Here is a 16,690-nt window from a genome sequence, read left to right as displayed (position 1 = left end):
CAAAAGTACCTTTACCGAACCCACATTTGGAAAACAGTCGTGATGATTCTTAGGCTTCATTTTCTTTCCACATGCAACAGCGCCGTACATCAGACATTGGCTCAGCAGGTCTTGTTTTACATCCAACGTGATGACCCATGCTAATGGCATAAATACTAAACATTCAGTCCTCTCTGCTTCTCATTTATGTTGGCATTTCCCTAGCATTCCCTAAATCTGTCAATTCTGCCTTCTATCTAACTTTTAAAGTAAAACAGGCCACAATTCATGCAAGGCAAATGCATGGATTACATACCTATGGACAAATTATCCATGTCTTTTCCAAAAAGGATCGTCCCAAGCCGATTTCATTTAGAATTGTCACGATGCAAAATGACAGAGAACTGCATGCTGCTGCCAAGTATGTGATGGGACTCGACTTCCTTGCTGTTCTATAGTGGTAGCCACCTGAAACTACATGCTGCATAGGATCTGTTCACACTTAATTTGCCATCTCTGTGACAAATAGCAAAACTTAGAACCACTCCTCAAAATCATCCTACATTTAAAAATTCTTCTCCTGGATCATCCTTGCCATCTTTCTGGTTTTCCACAGTTTTGCTTATTTGCGCTGTGGCTTAGTTGGTTAAAGCGCCTGTCTAGTAAACAGGAGATCCTGAGTTCAACTCTCAGCAGTGACTTGTTCTCTTATTCTGCTCAACAATCAGCTTTTTTTTCCAAAAGGGAGATGTTCACTAGCCAATGACATTAAAGATGCTCGTCCCACATCCCTAGAATACTCCACCCGAGTGGCAAAGAGTCAGCTCTGGTTTAGTTTTAACAAGTAGATGGTTGCAACGTTTTGCAAAATGTAGGATGGCATAAGGCACGATAAATTAGAGGTGCCGATTCACTATTGCCTGACTGATACGCTACATAATGCCTGTAAATATGTTTAGAGACTTCAATAGCATCCTTCTTGAACGGTGATGGTAAATTTTCTTCCTCGGGGCATTGCTTGCGCTGAGCATAGAGAATTTTCCAAAAAGGAATCATACGACGAGGATGGGATTCGAACCCATGCAAGCAGAGCACAATGGATTAGCAGTCCATCGCCTTAACTACTCGGCCACCCCGTCAACTAAAATACCTTTACCGAACCCACATTTGGAAAACAGTCGTGATGATTCTTAGGCTTCATTTTCTTTCCACATGCAACAGCGCCGTACATCAGACATTGGCTCAGCAGGTCTTGTTTTACATCCAACGTGATGACCCATGCTAATGGCATAAATACTAAACATTCAGTCCTCTCTGCTTCTCATTTATGTTGGCATTTCCCTAGCATTCCCTAAATCTGTCAATTCTGCCTTCTATCTAACTTTTAAAGTAAAACAGGCCACAATTCATGCAAGGCAAATGCATGGATTACATACCTATGGACAAATTATCCATGTCTTTTCCAAAAAGGATCGTCCCAAGCCGATTTCATTTAGAATTGTCACGATGCAAAATGACAGAGAACTGCATGCTGCTGCCAAGTATGTCATGGGACTCGACTTCCTTGCTGTTCTATAGTGGTAGCCACCTGAAACTACATGCTGCATAGGATCTGTTCACACTTAATTTGCCATCTCTGTGACAAATAGCAAAACTTAGAACCACTCCTCAAAATCATCCTACATTTAAAAATTCTTCTCCTGGATCATCCTTGCCATCTTTCTGGTTTTCCACAGTTTTGCTCATGGGTGCTGTGGCTTAGTTGGTTAAAGGGCCTGTCTAGTAAACAGGAGATCCTGAGTTCAACTCTCAGCAGTGCCTTGTTCTCTTATTCTGCTCAATAATCAGCACTTTTTTCCAAAAGGGAGATGTTCACTAGCCAATGACATTAAAGATGCTCGTCCCACATCCCTAGAATACTCCACCCGAGTGGCAAAGAGTCAGCTCTGGTTTAGTTTTAACAAGTAGATGGTTGCAACGTTTTGCAAAATGTAGGATGGCATAAGGCACGATAAATTAGAGGTGCCGATTCACTATTGCCTGACTGATACGCTACATAATGCCTGTAAATATGTTTAGAGACTTCAATAGCATCCTTCTTGAACGGTGATGGTAAATCTTCTTCCTCGGGGCATTGCTTGCGCTGAGCATAGAGAATTTTCCAAAAAGAAATCATACGACGAGGATGGGATTCGATCCCATGCGTGCAGAGCACAATGGATTAGCAGGCCATCGCCTTAACCACTCGGCCACCCCGTCAACAAAAGTACCTTTACCGAACCCACATTTGGAAAACAGTCGTGATGATTCTTAGGCTTCATTTTCTTTCCACATGCAACAGCGCCGTACATCAGACATTGGCTCAGCAGGTCTTGTTTTACATCCAACGTGATGACCCATGCTAATGGCATAAATACTAAACATTCAGTCCTCTCTGCTTCTCATTTATGTTGGCATTTCCCTAGCATTCCCTAAATCTGTCAATTCTGCCTTCTATCTAACTTTTAAAGTAAAACAGGCCACAATTCATGCAAGGCAAATGCATGGATTACATACCTATGGACAAATTATCCATGTCTTTTCCAAAAAGGATCGTCCCAAGCCGATTTCATTTAGAATTGTCACGATGCAAAATGACAGAGAACTGCATGCTGCTGCCAAGTATGTGATGGGACTCGACTTCCTTGCTGTTCTATAGTGGTAGCCACCTGAAACTACATGCTGCATAGGATCTGTTCACACTTAATTTGCCATCTCTGTGACAAATAGCAAAACTTAGAACCACTCCTCAAAATCATCCTACATTTAAAAATTCTTCTCCTGGATCATCCTTGCCATCTTTCTGGTTTTCCACAGTTTTGCTCATTTGCGCTGTGGCTTAGTTGGTTAAAGCGCCTGTCTAGTAAACAGGAGATCCTGAGTTCAACTCTCAGCAGTGACTTGTTCTCTTATTCTGCTCAACAATCAGCTTTTTTTTCCAAAAGGGAGATGTTCACTAGCCAATGACATTAAAGATGCTCGTCCCACATCCCTAGAATACTCCACCCGAGTGGCAAAGAGTCAGCTCTGGTTTAGTTTTAACAAGTAGATGGTTGCAACGTTTTGCAAAATGTAGGATGGCATAAGGCACGATAAATTAGAGGTGCCGATTCACTATTGCCTGACTGATACGCTACATAATGCCTGTAAATATGTTTAGAGACTTCAATAGCATCCTTTTTGAACGGTGATGGTAAATCTTCTTCCTCGGGGCATTGCTTGCGCTGAGCATAGAGAATTTTCCAAAAAGAAATCATACGACGAGGATGGGATTCGATCCCATGCGTGCAGAGCACAATGGATTAGCAGTCCATCGCCTTAACCACTCGGCCACCACGTCAACAAAAGTACCTTTACCGAACCCACATTTGGAAAACAGTCGTGATGATTCTTAGGCTTCATTTTCTTTCCACATGCAACAGCGCCGTACATCAGACATTGGCTCAGCAGGTCTTGTTTTACATCCAACGTGATGACCCATGCTAATGGCATAAATACTAAACATTCAGTCCTCTCTGCTTCTCATTTATGTTGGCATTTCCCTAGCATTCCCTAAATCTGTCAATTCTGCCTTCTATCTAACTTTTAAAGTAAAACAGGCCACAATTCATGCAAGGCAAATGCATGGATTACATACCTATGGAGAAATTATCCATGTCTTTTCCAAAAAGGATCGTCCCAAGCCGATTTCATTTAGAATTGTCACGATGCAAAATGACAGAGAACTGCATGCTGCTGCCAAGTATGTCATGGGACTCGACTTCCTTGCTGTTCTATAGTGGTAGCCACCTGAAACTACATGCTGCATAGGATCTGTTCACACTTAATTTGCCATCTCTGTGACAAATAGCAAAACTTAGAACCATTCCTCAAAATCATCCTACATTTAAAAATTCTTCTCCTGGATCATCCTTGCCATCTTTCTGGTTTTCCACAGTTTTCCACAGTTTTGCTCATGGGCGCTGTGGCTTAGTTGGTTAAAGCGCCTGTCTAGTAAACAGGAGATCCTGAGTTCAACTCTCAGCAGTGCCTTGTTCTCTTATTCTGCTCAATAATCAGCACTTTTTTCCAAAAGGGAGATGTTCACTAGCCAATGACATTAAAGATGCTCGTCCCACATCCCTAGAATACTCCACCCGAGTGGCAAAGAGTCAGCTCTGGTTTAGTTTTAACAAGTAGATGGTTGCAACGTTTTGCAAAATGTAGGATGGCATAAGGCACGATAAATTAGAGGTGCCGATTCACTATTGCCTGACTGATACGCTACATAATGCCTGTAAATATGTTTAGAGACTTCAATAGCATCCTTCTTGAACGGTGATGGTAAATTTTCTTCCTCGGGGCATTGCTTGCGCTGAGCATAGAGAATTTTCCAAAAGAAAATCATACGACGAGGATGGGATTCGAACCCATGCGTGCAGAGCACAATGGATTAGCAGTCCATCGCCTTAACCACTCGGCCACCCCGTCAATGAAAGTACTTTTACCGAACCCACATTTAGAAAACAGTCGTGATGATTCTTAGGCTTCATTTTCTTTCCACATGCAACAGCGCCGTACATCAGACATTGGCTCAGCAGGTCTTGTTTTACATCCAACGTGATGACCCATGCTAATGGCATAAATACTAAACATCCAGTCCTCTCTGCTTCTCATTTATGTTGGCATTTCCCTAGCATTCCCTAAATCTGTCAATTCTGCCTTCTATCTAACTTTTAAAGTAAAACAGGCCACAATTCATGCAAGGCAAATGCATGGATTACATACCTATGGACAAATTATCCATGTCTTTTCCAAAAAGGATCGTCCCAAGCCGATTTCATTTAGAATTGTCACGATGCAAAATGACAGAGAACTGCATGCTGCTGCCAAGTATGTGATGGGACTCGACTTCCTTGCTGTTCTATAGTGGTAGCCACCTGAAACTACATGCTGCATAGGATCTGTTCACACTTAATTTGCCATCTCTGTGACAAATAGCAAAACTTAGAACCACTCCTCAAAATCATCCTACATTTAAAAATTCTTCTCCTGGATCATCCTTGCCATCTTTCTGGTTTTCCACAGTTTTGCTCATGGGTGCTGTGGCTTAGTTGGTTAAAGCGCCTGTCTAGTAAACAGGAGATCCTGAGTTCAACTCTCAGCAGTGACTTGTTCTCTTATTCTGCTCAACAATCAGCTTTTTTTTCCAAAAGGGAGATGTTCACTAGCCAATGACATTAAAGATGCTCGTCCCACATCCCTAGAATACTCCACCCGAGTGGCAAAGAGTCAGCTCTGGTTTAGTTTTAACAAGTAGATGGTTGCAACGTTTTGCAAAATGTAGGATGGCATAAGGCACGATAAATTAGAGGTGCCGATTCACTATTGCCTGACTGATACGCTACATAATGCCTGTAAATATGTTTAGAGACTTCAATAGCATCCTTTTTGAACGGTGATGGTAAATCTTCTTCCTCGGGGCATTGCTTGCGCTGAGCATAGAGAATTTTCCAAAAAGAAATCATACGACGAGGATGGGATTCGATCCCATGCGTGCAGAGCACAATGGATTAGCAGTCCATCGCCTTAACCACTCGGCCACCACGTCAACAAAAGTACCTTTACCGAACCCACATTTGGAAAACAGTCGTGATGATTCTTAGGCTTCATTTTCTTTCCACATGCAACAGCGCCGTACATCAGACATTGGCTCAGCAGGTCTTGTTTTACATCCAACGTGATGACCCATGCTAATGGCATAAATACTAAACATTCAGTCCTCTCTGCTTCTCATTTATGTTGGCATTTCCCTAGCATTCCCTAAATCTGTCAATTCTGCCTTCTATCTAACTTTTAAAGTAAAACAGGCCACAATTCATGCAAGGCAAATGCATGGATTACATACCTATGGACAAATTATCCATGTCTTTTCCAAAAAGGATCGTCCCAAGCCGATTTCATTTAGAATTGTCACGATGCAAAATGACAGAGAACTGCATGCTGCTGCCAAGTATGTGATGGGACTCGACTTCCTTGCTGTTCTATAGTGGTAGCCACCTGAAACTACATGCTGCATAGGATCTGTTCACACTTAATTTGCCATCTCTGTGACAAATAGCAAAACTTAGAACCACTCCTCAAAATCATCCTACATTTAAAAATTCTTCTCCTGGATCATCCTTGCCATCTTTCTGGTTTTCCACAGTTTTGCTCATGGGTGCTGTGGCTTAGTTGGTTAAAGCGCCTGTCTAGTAAACAGGAGATCCTGAGTTCAACTCTCAGCAGTGACTTGTTCTCTTATTCTGCTCAACAATCAGCTTTTTTTTCCAAAAGGGAGATGTTCACTAGCCAATGACATTAAAGATGCTCGTCCCACATCCCTAGAATACTCCACCCGAGTGGCAAAGAGTCAGCTCTGGTTTAGTTTTAACAAGTAGATGGTTGCAACGTTTTGCAAAATGTAGGATGGCATAAGGCACGATAAATTAGAGGTGCCGATTCACTATTGCCTGACTGATACGCTACATAATGCCTGTAAATATGTTTAGAGACTTCAATAGCATCCTTTTTGAACGGTGATGGTAAATCTTCTTCCTCGGGGCATTGCTTGCGCTGAGCATAGAGAATTTTCCAAAAAGAAATCATACGACGAGGATGGGATTCGATCCCATGCGTGCAGAGCACAATGGATTAGCAGTCCATCGCCTTAACCACTCGGCCACCACGTCAACAAAAGTACCTTTACCGAACCCACATTTGGAAAACAGTCGTGATGATTCTTAGGCTTCATTTTCTTTCCACATGCAACAGCGCCGTACATCAGACATTGGCTCAGCAGGTCTTGTTTTACATCCAACGTGATGACCCATGCTAATGGCATAAATACTAAACATTCAGTCCTCTCTGCTTCTCATTTATGTTGGCATTTCCCTAGCATTCCCTAAATCTGTCAATTCTGCCTTCTATCTAACTTTTAAAGTAAAACAGGCCACAATTCATGCAAGGCAAATGCATGGATTACATACCTATGGAGAAATTATCCATGTCTTTTCCAAAAAGGATCGTCCCAAGCCGATTTCATTTAGAATTGTCACGATGCAAAATGACAGAGAACTGCATGCTGCTGCCAAGTATGTCATGGGACTCGACTTCCTTGCTGTTCTATAGTGGTAGCCACCTGAAACTACATGCTGCATAGGATCTGTTCACACTTAATTTGCCATCTCTGTGACAAATAGCAAAACTTAGAACCATTCCTCAAAATCATCCTACATTTAAAAATTCTTCTCCTGGATCATCCTTGCCATCTTTCTGGTTTTCCACAGTTTTCCACAGTTTTGCTCATGGGCGCTGTGGCTTAGTTGGTTAAAGCGCCTGTCTAGTAAACAGGAGATCCTGAGTTCAACTCTCAGCAGTGCCTTGTTCTCTTATTCTGCTCAATAATCAGCACTTTTTTCCAAAAGGGAGATGTTCACTAGCCAATGACATTAAAGATGCTCGTCCCACATCCCTAGAATACTCCACCCGAGTGGCAAAGAGTCAGCTCTGGTTTAGTTTTAACAAGTAGATGGTTGCAACGTTTTGCAAAATGTAGGATGGCATAAGGCACGATAAATTAGAGGTGCCGATTCACTATTGCCTGACTGATACGCTACATAATGCCTGTAAATATGTTTAGAGACTTCAATAGCATCCTTCTTGAACGGTGATGGTAAATTTTCTTCCTCGGGGCATTGCTTGCGCTGAGCATAGAGAATTTTCCAAAAGAAAATCATACGACGAGGATGGGATTCGAACCCATGCGTGCAGAGCACAATGGATTAGCAGTCCATCGCCTTAACCACTCGGCCACCCCGTCAATGAAAGTACTTTTACCGAACCCACATTTAGAAAACAGTCGTGATGATTCTTAGGCTTCATTTTCTTTCCACATGCAACAGCGCCGTACATCAGACATTGGCTCAGCAGGTCTTGTTTTACATCCAACGTGATGACCCATGCTAATGGCATAAATACTAAACATCCAGTCCTCTCTGCTTCTCATTTATGTTGGCATTTCCCTAGCATTCCCTAAATCTGTCAATTCTGCCTTCTATCTAACTTTTAAAGTAAAACAGGCCACAATTCATGCAAGGCAAATGCATGGATTACATACCTATGGACAAATTATCCATGTCTTTTCCAAAAAGGATCGTCCCAAGCCGATTTCATTTAGAATTGTCACGATGCAAAATGACAGAGAACTGCATGCTGCTGCCAAGTATGTGATGGGACTCGACTTCCTTGCTGTTCTATAGTGGTAGCCACCTGAAACTACATGCTGCATAGGATCTGTTCACACTTAATTTGCCATCTCTGTGACAAATAGCAAAACTTAGAACCACTCCTCAAAATCATCCTACATTTAAAAATTCTTCTCCTGGATCATCCTTGCCATCTTTCTGGTTTTCCACAGTTTTGCTCATGGGCACTGTGGCTTAGTTGGTTAAAGCGCCTGTCTAGTAAACAGGAGATCCTGAGTTCAACTCTCAGCAGTGACTTGTTCTCTTATTCTGCTCAATAATCAGCTTTTTTTTCCAAAAGGGAGATGTTCACTAGCCAATGACATTAAAGATGCTCGTCCCACATCCCTAGAATACTCCACCCGAGTGGCAAAGAGTCAGCTCTGGTTTAGTTTTAACAAGTAGATGGTTGCAACGTTTTGCAAAATGTAGGATGGCATAAGGCACGATAAATTAGAGGTGCCGATTCACTATTGCCTGACTGATACGCTACATAATGCCTGTAAATATGTTTAGAGACTTCAATAGCATCCTTCTTGAACGGTGATGGTAAATTTTCTTCCTCGGGGCATTGCTTGCGCTGAGCATAGAGAATTTTCCAAAAAGGAATCATACGACGAGGATGGGATTCGAACCCATGCAAGCAGAGCACAATGGATTAGCAGTCCATCGCCTTAACTACTCGGCCACCCCGTCAACTAAAATACCTTTACCGAACCCACATTTGGAAAACAGTCGTGATGATTCTTAGGCTTCATTTTCTTTCCACATGCAACAGCGCCGTACATCAGACATTGGCTCAGCAGGTCTTGTTTTACATCCAACGTGATGACCCATGCTAATGGCATAAATACTAAACATTCAGTCCTCTCTGCTTCTCATTTATGTTGGCATTTCCCTAGCATTCCCTAAATCTGTCAATTCTGCCTTCTATCTAACTTTTAAAGTAAAACAGGCCACAATTCATGCAAGGCAAATGCATGGATTACATACCTATGGACAAATTATCCATGTCTTTTCCAAAAAGGATCGTCCCAAGCCGATTTCATTTAGAATTGTCACGATGCAAAATGACAGAGAACTGCATGCTGCTGCCAAGTATGTCATGGGACTCGACTTCCTTGCTGTTCTATAGTGGTAGCCACCTGAAACTACATGCTGCATAGGATCTGTTCACACTTAATTTGCCATCTCTGTGACAAATAGCAAAACTTAGAACCATTCCTCAAAATCATCCTACATTTAAAAATTCTTCTCCTGGATCATCCTTGCCATCTTTCTGGTTTTCCACAGCTTTGCTCATGGGTGCTGTGGCTTAGTTGGTTAAAGCGCCTGTCTAGTAAACGGGAGATCCTCAGTTCAACTCTCAGCAGTGCCTTGTTCTCTTATTCTGGTCAATAATCAGCTCTTTTTTCCAAAAGGGAGATGTTTACTAGCCAATGACATTAAAGATGCTCGTCCCACATCCGTAGAATACTCCACCCGAGTGGCAAAGAGTCAGCTCTGGTTTAGTTTTAACAAGTAGATAGTTGCAACGTTTTGCAAAATGTAGGATGGCATAAGGCACGATAAATTAGAGGTGCCGATTCACTATTGCCTGACTGATACGCTACATAATGCCTGTAAATATGTTTAGAGACTTCAATAGCATCCTTCTTGAACGGTGATGGTAAATTTTCTTCCTCGGGGCATTGCTTGCGCTGAGCATAGAGAATTTTCCAAAAAGGAATCATACGACGAGGATGGGATTCGAACCCATGCGTGCAGAGCACAATGGATTAGCAGTCCATCGCCTTAACCACTCGGCCACCCCGTCAACAAAAGTACCTTTACCGAACCCACATTTGGAAAACAGTCGTGATGATTCTTAGGCTTCATTTTCTTTCCACATGCAACAGCGCCGTACATCAGACATTGGCTCAGCAGGTCTTGTTTTACATCCAACGTGATGACCCATGCTAATGGCATAAATACTAAACATTCAGTCCTCTCTGCTTCTCATTTATGTTGGCATTTCCCTAGCATTCCCTAAATCTGTCAATTCTGCCTTCTATCTAACTTTTAAAGTAAAACAGGCCACAATTCATGCAAGGCAAATGCATGGATTACATACCTATGGACAAATTATCCATGTCTTTTCCAAAAAGGATCGTCCCAAGCCGATTTCATTTAGAATTGTCACGATGCAAAATGACAGAGAACTGCATGCTGCTGCCAAGTATGTGATGGGACTCGACTTCCTTGCTGTTCTATAGTGGTAGCCACCTGAAACTACATGCTGCATAGGATCTGTTCACACTTAATTTGCCATCTCTGTGACAAATAGCAAAACTTAGAACCACTCCTCAAAATCATCCTACATTTAAAAATTCTTCTCCTGGATCATCATTGCCATCTTTCTGGTTTTCCACAGTTTTCCACAGTTTTGCTCATGGGCGCTGTGGCTTAGTTGGTTAAAGCGCCTGTCTAGTAAACAGGAGATCCTGAGTTCAACTCTCAGCAGTGCCTTGTTCTCTTATTCTGCTCAATAATCAGCACTTTTTTCCAAAAGGGAGATGTTCACTAGCCAATGACATTAAAGATGCTCGTCCCACATCCCTAGAATACTCCACCCGAGTGGCAAAGAGTCAGCTCTGGTTTAGTTTTAACAAGTAGATGGTTGCAACGTTTTGCAAAATGTAGGATGGCATAAGGCACGATAAATTAGAGGTGCCGATTCACTATTGCCTGACTGATACGCTACATAATGCCTGTAAATATGTTTAGAGACTTCAATAGCATCCTTCTTGAACGGTGATGGTAAATTTTCTTCCTCGGGGCATTGCTTGCGCTGAGCATAGAGAATTTTCCAAAAAGGAATCATACGACGAGGATGGGATTCGAACCCATGCAAGCAGAGCACAATGGATTAGCAGTCCATCGCCTTAACTACTCGGCCACCCCGTCAACTAAAATACCTTTACCGAACCCACATTTGGAAAACAGTCGTGATGATTCTTAGGCTTCATTTTCTTTCCACATGCAACAGCGCCGTACATCAGACATTGGCTCAGCAGGTCTTGTTTTACATCCAACGTGATGACCCATGCTAATGGCATAAATACTAAACATTCAGTCCTCTCTGCTTCTCATTTATGTTGGCATTTCCCTAGCATTCCCTAAATCTGTCAATTCTGCCTTCTATCTAACTTTTAAAGTAAAACAGGCCACAATTCATGCAAGGCAAATGCATGGATTACATACCTATGGACAAATTATCCATGTCTTTTCCAAAAAGGATCGTCCCAAGCCGATTTCATTTAGAATTGTCACGATGCAAAATGACAGAGAACTGCATGCTGCTGCCAAGTATGTCATGGGACTCGACTTCCTTGCTGTTCTATAGTGGTAGCCACCTGAAACTACATGCTGCATAGGATCTGTTCACACTTAATTTGCCATCTCTGTGACAAATAGCAAAACTTAGAACCATTCCTCAAAATCATCCTACATTTAAAAATTCTTCTCCTGGATCATCCTTGCCATCTTTCTGGTTTTCCACAGTTTTCCACAGTTTTGCTCATGGGCGCTGTGGCTTAGTTGGTTAAAGCGCCTGTCTAGTAAACAGGAGATCCTGAGTTCAACTCTCAGCAGTGCCTTGTTCTCTTATTCTGCTCAATAATCAGCACTTTTTTCCAAAAGGGAGATGTTCACTAGCCAATGACATTAAAGATGCTCGTCCCACATCCCTAGAATACTCCACCCGAGTGGCAAAGAGTCAGCTCTGGTTTAGTTTTAACAAGTAGATGGTTGCAACGTTTTGCAAAATGTAGGATGGCATAAGGCACGATAAATTAGAGGTGCCGATTCACTATTGCCTGACTGATACGCTACATAATGCCTGTAAATATGTTTAGAGACTTCAATAGCATCCTTCTTGAACGGTGATGGTAAATTTTCTTCCTCGGGGCATTGCTTGCGCTGAGCATAGAGAATTTTCCAAAAAGAAATCATACGACGAGGATGGGATTCGAACCCATGCGTGCAGAGCACAATGGATTAGCAGTCCATCGCCTTAACCACTCGGCCACCCCGTCAACAAAAGTACCTTTACCGAACCCACATTTGGAAAACAGTCGTGATGATTCTTAGGCTTCATTTTCTTTCCACATGCAACAGCGCCGTACATCAGACATTGGCTCAGCAGGTCTTGTTTTACATCCAACGTGATGACCCATGCTAATGGCATAAATACTAAACATTCAGTCCTCTCTGCTTCTCATTTATGTTGGCATTTCCCTAGCATTCCCTAAATCTGTCAATTCTGCCTTCTATCTAACTTTTAAAGTAAAACAGGCCACAATTCATGCAAGGCAAATGCATGGATTACATACCTATGGACAAATTATCCATGTCTTTTCCAAAAAGGATCGTCCCAAGCCGATTTCATTTAGAATTGTCACGATGCAAAATGACAGAGAACTGCATGCTGCTGCCAAGTATGTGATGGGACTCGACTTCCTTGCTGTTCTATAGTGGTAGCCACCTGAAACTACATGCTGCATAGGATCTGTTCACACTTAATTTGCCATCTCTGTGACAAATAGCAAAACTTAGAACCACTCCTCAAAATCATCCTACATTTAAAAATTCTTCTCCTGGATCATCCTTGCCATCTTTCTGGTTTTCCACAGTTTTGCTCATTTGCGCTGTGGCTTAGTTGGTTAAAGCGCCTGTCTAGTAAACAGGAGATCCTGAGTTCAACTCTCAGCAGTGACTTGTTCTCTTATTCTGCTCAACAATCAGCTTTTTTTTCCAAAAGGGAGATGTTCACTAGCCAATGACATTAAAGATGCTCGTCCCACATCCCTAGAATACTCCACCCGAGTGGCAAAGAGTCAGCTCTGGTTTAGTTTTAACAAGTAGATGGTTGCAACGTTTTGCAAAATGTAGGATGTCATAAGGCACGATAAATTAGAGGTGCCGATTCACTATTGCCTGACTGATACGCTACATAATGCCTGTAAATATGTTTAGAGACTTCAATAGCATCCTTCTTGAACGGTGATGGTAAATTTTCTTCCTCGGGGCATTGCTTGCGCTGAGCATAGAGAATTTTCCAAAAAGGAATCATACGACGAGGATGGGATTCGAACCCATGCAAGCAGAGCACAATGGATTAGCAGTCCATCGCCTTAACTACTCGGCCACCCCGTCAACTAAAATACCTTTACCGAACCCACATTTGGAAAACAGTCGTGATGATTCTTAGGCTTCATTTTCTTTCCACATGCAACAGCGCCGTACATCAGACATTGGCTCAGCAGGTCTTGTTTTACATCCAACGTGATGACCCATGCTAATGGCATAAATACTAAACATTCAGTCCTCTCTGCTTCTCATTTATGTTGGCATTTCCCTAGCATTCCCTAAATCTGTCAATTCTGCCTTCTATCTAACTTTTAAAGTAAAACAGGCCACAATTCATGCAAGGCAAATGCATGGATTACATACCTATGGACAAATTATCCATGTCTTTTCCAAAAAGGATCGTCCCAAGCCGATTTCATTTAGAATTGTCACGATGCAAAATGACAGAGAACTGCATGCTGCTGCCAAGTATGTCATGGGACTCGACTTCCTTGCTGTTCTATAGTGGTAGCCACCTGAAACTACATGCTGCATAGGATCTGTTCACACTTAATTTGCCATCTCTGTGACAAATAGCAAAACTTAGAACCACTCCTCAAAATCATCCTACATTTAAAAATTCTTCTCCTGGATCATCCTTGCCATCTTTCTGGTTTTCCACAGTTTTGCTCATGGGTGCTGTGGCTTAGTTGGTTAAAGGGCCTGTCTAGTAAACAGGAGATCCTGAGTTCAACTCTCAGCAGTGCCTTGTTCTCTTATTCTGCTCAATAATCAGCACTTTTTTCCAAAAGGGAGATGTTCACTAGCCAATGACATTAAAGATGCTCGTCCCACATCCCTAGAATACTCCACCCGAGTGGCAAAGAGTCAGCTCTGGTTTAGTTTTAACAAGTAGATGGTTGCAACGTTTTGCAAAATGTAGGATGGCATAAGGCACGATAAATTAGAGGTGCCGATTCACTATTGCCTGACTGATACGCTACATAATGCCTGTAAATATGTTTAGAGACTTCAATAGCATCCTTCTTGAACGGTGATGGTAAATCTTCTTCCTCGGGGCATTGCTTGCGCTGAGCATAGAGAATTTTCCAAAAAGAAATCATACGACGAGGATGGGATTCGATCCCATGCGTGCAGAGCACAATGGATTAGCAGTCCATCGCCTTAACCACTCGGCCACCCCGTCAACAAAAGTACCTTTACCGAACCCACATTTGGAAAACAGTCGTGATGATTCTTAGGCTTCATTTTCTTTCCACATGCAACAGCGCCGTACATCAGACATTGGCTCAGCAGGTCTTGTTTTACATCCAACGTGATGACCCATGCTAATGGCATAAATACTAAACATTCAGTCCTCTCTGCTTCTCATTTATGTTGGCATTTCCCTAGCATTCCCTAAATCTGTCAATTCTGCCTTCTATCTAACTTTTAAAGTAAAACAGGCCACAATTCATGCAAGGCAAATGCATGGATTACATACCTATGGACAAATTATCCATGTCTTTTCCAAAAAGGATCGTCCCAAGCCGATTTCATTTAGAATTGTCACGATGCAAAATGACAGAGAACTGCATGCTGCTGCCAAGTATGTGATGGGACTCGACTTCCTTGCTGTTCTATAGTGGTAGCCACCTGAAACTACATGCTGCATAGGATCTGTTCACACTTAATTTGCCATCTCTGTGACAAATAGCAAAACTTAGAACCACTCCTCAAAATCATCCTACATTTAAAAATTCTTCTCCTGGATCATCCTTGCCATCTTTCTGGTTTTCCACAGTTTTGCTCATTTGCGCTGTGGCTTAGTTGGTTAAAGCGCCTGTCTAGTAAACAGGAGATCCTGAGTTCAACTCTCAGCAGTGACTTGTTCTCTTATTCTGCTCAACAATCAGCTTTTTTTTCCAAAAGGGAGATGTTCACTAGCCAATGACATTAAAGATGCTCGTCCCACATCCCTAGAATACTCCACCCGAGTGGCAAAGAGTCAGCTCTGGTTTAGTTTTAACAAGTAGATGGTTGCAACGTTTTGCAAAATGTAGGATGGCATAAGGCACGATAAATTAGAGGTGCCGATTCACTATTGCCTGACTGATACGCTACATAATGCCTGTAAATATGTTTAGAGACTTCAATAGCATCCTTTTTGAACGGTGATGGTAAATCTTCTTCCTCGGGGCATTGCTTGCGCTGAGCATAGAGAATTTTCCAAAAAGAAATCATACGACGAGGATGGGATTCGATCCCATGCGTGCAGAGCACAATGGATTAGCAGTCCATCGCCTTAACCACTCGGCCACCCCGTCAACAAAAGTACCTTTACCGAACCCACATTTGGAAAACAGTCGTGATGATTCTTAGGCTTCATTTTCTTTCCACATGCAACAGCGCCGTACATCAGACATTGGCTCAGCAGGTCTTGTTTTACATCCAACGTGATGACCCATGCTAATGGCATAAATACTAAACATTCAGTCCTCTCTGCTTCTCATTTATGTTGGCATTTCCCTAGCATTCCCTAAATCTGTCAATTCTGCCTTCTATCTAACTTTTAAAGTAAAACAGGCCACAATTCATGCAAGGCAAATGCATGGATTACATACCTATGGAGAAATTATCCATGTCTTTTCCAAAAAGGATCGTCCCAAGCCGATTTCATTTAGAATTGTCACGATGCAAAATGACAGAGAACTGCATGCTGCTGCCAAGTATGTGATGGGACTCGACTTCCTTGCTGTTCTATAGTGGTAGCCACCTGAAACTACATGCTGCATAGGATCTGTTCACACTTAATTTGCCATCTCTGTGACAAATAGCAAAACTTAGAACCACTCCTCAAAATCATCCTACATTTAAAAATTCTTCTCCTGGATCATCCTTGCCATCTTTCTGGTTTTCCACAGTTTTGCTCATGGGCGCTGTGGCTTAGTTGGTTAAAGCGCCTGTCTAGTAAACAGGAGATCCTGAGTTCAACTCTCAGCAGTGCCTTGTTCTCTTATTCTGCTCAATAATCAGCACTTTTTTCCAAAAGGGAGATGTTCACTAGCCAATGACATTAAAGATGCTCGTCCCACATCCCTAGAATACTCCACCCGAGTGGCAAAGAGTCAGCTCTGGTTTAGTTTTAACAAGTAGATGGTTGCAACGTTTTGCAAAATGTAGGATGGCATAAGGCACGATAAATTAGAGGTGCCGATTCACTATTGCCTGACTGATACGCTACATAATGCCTGTAAATATGTTTAGAGACTTCAATAGCATCCTTCTTGAACGGTGAT

The 16,690-nt window shown here is 42.2% G+C and overlaps 9 non-coding genes across 9 annotated transcripts; 5 read left to right on the top strand and 4 right to left on the bottom strand.

The window, feature by feature from the left end:
- The first annotated feature begins 3,976 nt into the window (after positions 1-3,976).
- Positions 3,977-4,050, top strand: TRNAT-AGU (transfer RNA threonine (anticodon AGU)). Its single transcript has one exon. It is a non-coding gene; the product is annotated as a tRNA-Thr (tRNA).
- Positions 4,051-4,406: 356 nt separating this feature from the next.
- Positions 4,407-4,488, bottom strand: TRNAS-GCU (transfer RNA serine (anticodon GCU)). Its single transcript has one exon. It is a non-coding gene; the product is annotated as a tRNA-Ser (tRNA).
- A 2,858-nt stretch (positions 4,489-7,346) lies between these two features.
- Positions 7,347-7,420, top strand: TRNAT-AGU (transfer RNA threonine (anticodon AGU)). The gene has a single exon. It is a non-coding gene; the product is annotated as a tRNA-Thr (tRNA).
- Positions 7,421-7,776: 356 nt separating this feature from the next.
- Positions 7,777-7,858, bottom strand: TRNAS-GCU (transfer RNA serine (anticodon GCU)). The gene has a single exon. It is a non-coding gene; the product is annotated as a tRNA-Ser (tRNA).
- A 2,158-nt stretch (positions 7,859-10,016) lies between these two features.
- TRNAS-GCU (transfer RNA serine (anticodon GCU)) lies at positions 10,017-10,098 on the bottom strand. Its single transcript has one exon. It is a non-coding gene; the product is annotated as a tRNA-Ser (tRNA).
- Positions 10,099-10,716: 618 nt separating this feature from the next.
- On the top strand, positions 10,717-10,790 carry TRNAT-AGU (transfer RNA threonine (anticodon AGU)). Its single transcript has one exon. It is a non-coding gene; the product is annotated as a tRNA-Thr (tRNA).
- Positions 10,791-11,846: 1,056 nt separating this feature from the next.
- On the top strand, positions 11,847-11,920 carry TRNAT-AGU (transfer RNA threonine (anticodon AGU)). Its single transcript has one exon. It is a non-coding gene; the product is annotated as a tRNA-Thr (tRNA).
- A 356-nt stretch (positions 11,921-12,276) lies between these two features.
- On the bottom strand, positions 12,277-12,358 carry TRNAS-GCU (transfer RNA serine (anticodon GCU)). Its single transcript has one exon. It is a non-coding gene; the product is annotated as a tRNA-Ser (tRNA).
- Positions 12,359-16,326: 3,968 nt separating this feature from the next.
- On the top strand, positions 16,327-16,400 carry TRNAT-AGU (transfer RNA threonine (anticodon AGU)). Its single transcript has one exon. It is a non-coding gene; the product is annotated as a tRNA-Thr (tRNA).
- Positions 16,401-16,690: the final 290 nt, after the last annotated feature.

Source organism: Eleutherodactylus coqui, chromosome 11 (assembly GCF_035609145.1).
Source record: "Eleutherodactylus coqui strain aEleCoq1 chromosome 11, aEleCoq1.hap1, whole genome shotgun sequence".
Classification (NCBI taxonomy): Eukaryota; Metazoa; Chordata; class Amphibia; order Anura; family Eleutherodactylidae; genus Eleutherodactylus; species Eleutherodactylus coqui.
The sequence above is the reverse complement of the archived record's forward strand: the minus strand, read 5'-3'. Positions and strand labels throughout refer to the sequence as shown.